Source organism: Dipodomys merriami, unplaced genomic scaffold (assembly GCF_024711535.1).
Source record: "Dipodomys merriami isolate MVZ:Mamm:240054 unplaced genomic scaffold, mDipMer1.0.p SCAF_46, whole genome shotgun sequence".
In the NCBI taxonomy this organism is placed as follows: Eukaryota; Metazoa; Chordata; class Mammalia; order Rodentia; family Heteromyidae; genus Dipodomys; species Dipodomys merriami.
This window is the reverse complement of record NW_027206024.1, coordinates 11,909,665-11,912,500: the sequence shown is the minus strand read 5'-3', so window position 1 is coordinate 11,912,500 and position 2,836 is coordinate 11,909,665.

Below are 2,836 nucleotides of genomic sequence, written 5' to 3'. Positions count from 1 at the left end.
GTGCAAAGAGTGCCATGTGTTGTGTCCTTCACCGGGTGCATTTTTACATCTTGTCCTTATAAGAGCTCCACAACTGCAATGATTATGCAGACAAGAATATTAGGGCTCATATAGGTCCCCATGGCAGGGACGAAATTATGTATTACTGAAGACTATGAGTTATCTCCTGCAGACAATTGTTTCGTTTTGTTTTTTCTCGATCATGAACCTTGAACATGGGGTTTAGGCACTGACCCTTACTTATTGGGCTCATGGCTAGCACTCCACAACGTGGAGCCATGGACCCTCTTGCAGCAAAGGTCGTGGCCAAGGGGTTGGTAGCTGAAGTCTATCATCCTGCCTTCTCAGGAAGCTGAGATCTGAGGATCTGGGTTCTAAACTATCCCAGACACGAAAGGTCCCATGAGACTATTATCTCCCATTCACCACTAATCACCTGAATTGGAAGCTGCATGCTTGTTGCTCATGCCTGTCATCCTAGCTACTCAGGAGGATTAGATCTGAGGATCATGGTTCAAAGCTAGCCTGGGCAGGAAAGTCCTTGAGACACTTAGCTCCAATGGACCACCAGAAAACCTGAAGTGGCGCTGTTGCTCAAGTGGTAGAGCACAAGACGAGCTGAAGAGCTCAGGGACAACACCCATGCCCAGACTTCAACTCTTACAACCGACATCAACAACAACAATAAAAAAGACAGAAATAAACTAACAAAACTGAAGTAGAGGGCTGGGAATGTGCCTTAGGGGTAGAGTGCTTTGCATATATGAAACCCTGGCCTTGATTTCTTAGGACCACATCACTAGAAAATGTCTGACGTGGCTCTGTGGCTCAACTGGGACAGGGATATCCTTCTACAAGAGAAACTAGGTACAGTGCTCAGGTCCTGAGTCCAACCTCCAGGACTCATGTATGTGTGAGCATGAATACACACACACCAGCACACACGCACACACACACACACATTCACAGACCAGAAGTGATGTTGTTACACAAAATGGTAAAGCACTGGGCTTCTGCACTGAGCTCATGGTCAGCACCCAGGCCCTGTGTTCAACCCCAAAACCTAGCCACCCAGGGCTTAACTAGGAGAGGTCAAACGTTTCAAAACTTGTTGATCTTCACCAGCCCTAGATGACAGGAAGCTTTGTGATATCAGACATGAGCTTGGATTTCCAAAGCTTCCAGAAAACTAGGAGAGGCATCATAGGCCCATCCTTGCCAGCAATGAAACATTTCATTATGTTCAGTGCCCTAGTTCTCTGCCTGAAGGACTCCTGAATTATACTGAGCACTGTATCTGAACACCAGAATATAGTCTCACAAAGGCAGGATAAGTGCACAGAACTTGGCCTGCCATGGAAGGTGGCACAAATGAAGGCTTCCTGTTAAAACAGAGCACTGGGGAGAGAGATAGCTTGTTGTACAAAGAGGACTTTTTCCCTGACCTTCAGAGCCCACCTACACTCATCCTCACTAACTGGCCCAGGTGGAGTTGTTTGTTACCTACCTTTACAGGAGTGAGGCCTTTTGTCTGCTTGTCCACACAATGAGAGAGACTTTTTCCAGCATGCCTGAGATGCAGAGAAACCCTCAGGCTACACTGGGAACAGTGAGGTGAGCCCCAGAACATGCACTGTCTTGAAGGAAGTCTCTGTGTTATGAACTCATTATATTGAATACAAATTTCCTAGGTTGGTGCCATTCATCATAGTTACTCGGGAGCTTCACCTACAGGAATATATCCATACATAGAAAAAGACATGGAAGTACAGGCTCTTTTTGAGGGGGCAGGTCCTGATGTTGAACTATGAGCTTAGGCATTGTCCCTGAGCTCCTTTTGCTCAAGGGTAGTGCATTAAGCTTGACAGCCTCACTTCTGGGTTTTTCTGTGATCTCTTAGAAATACGTGTGCCATGGACTTTCCTACATTGGCTGGATTCAAACTAAGATTCTCTACATCTTAGCTTCCAGAGGAGCTTGGATTACAGTCAGCAGCCACTGGTACCTTCTTTCTTTTCTTCTTCATTTTTTGCTCTTGACAATCTGACTTCTTAACAGGGTCATTCCAATGGTTCGAATTTATAAGTAAAGTACCCAATGTTTATTTTCTCTCCTCATCTTACCATCTGGTCACAGATTTGAGTCCAAAATTGAGAAATGAGTGTCACAGGATTTTGGAGCAAATAACCACAGGACATGCCAGTTCTGTCACTTAGCATTGAGCTGCTGTGAATTTACTGTCTCAGGATGAGAGGATGGAAAGCTGGAGCAATCCTCATACTGTCTGCATTGCTCCTTTTCCCTATAAAATGATCTAATAATTATGAGTGTTTTGAGTCTTCAACCTTAATATCTAGAACACACTAGTAGAATTTTCATGTTTCCTTTTTTCCCTATTACCTCTCGAGATTTATACTTAGGGTTTGTGTGGAGTGGCTCCTTGGTGAATCCCTGAGGAAGCCACTTGAAGCCTCCTCAGGAGATCGTCATTTAAGATGGCTGAGCAGGAAAGTCTGTGAGACTCTTATCTTCAATAAACCACCAGAGAACCAGAATCTTTTGGTGGTTCATTGGAGTTAAGAGTCTAACAGGCTTTCCTTCCCTAGGCTGGCGTCAAACTGTGGTCTTCAGATCTCAGCCCCCTGAGAAGATAGGGTTCCAGGTGAGAGCCACCGGAATCTGGTGTATTGCTTTTCCCAGACCTGGGGCTTGAACTTAGGGCTGGGTACTGTCTCTGAGCTCTTTTTTCTCAAGCCTAGTACTGTACCACTTGAGCCATTCCACAGCTTCTGGCTTTTTCTGAGTATGTGGCAATGAGCATTCAAACTCTGGTTTC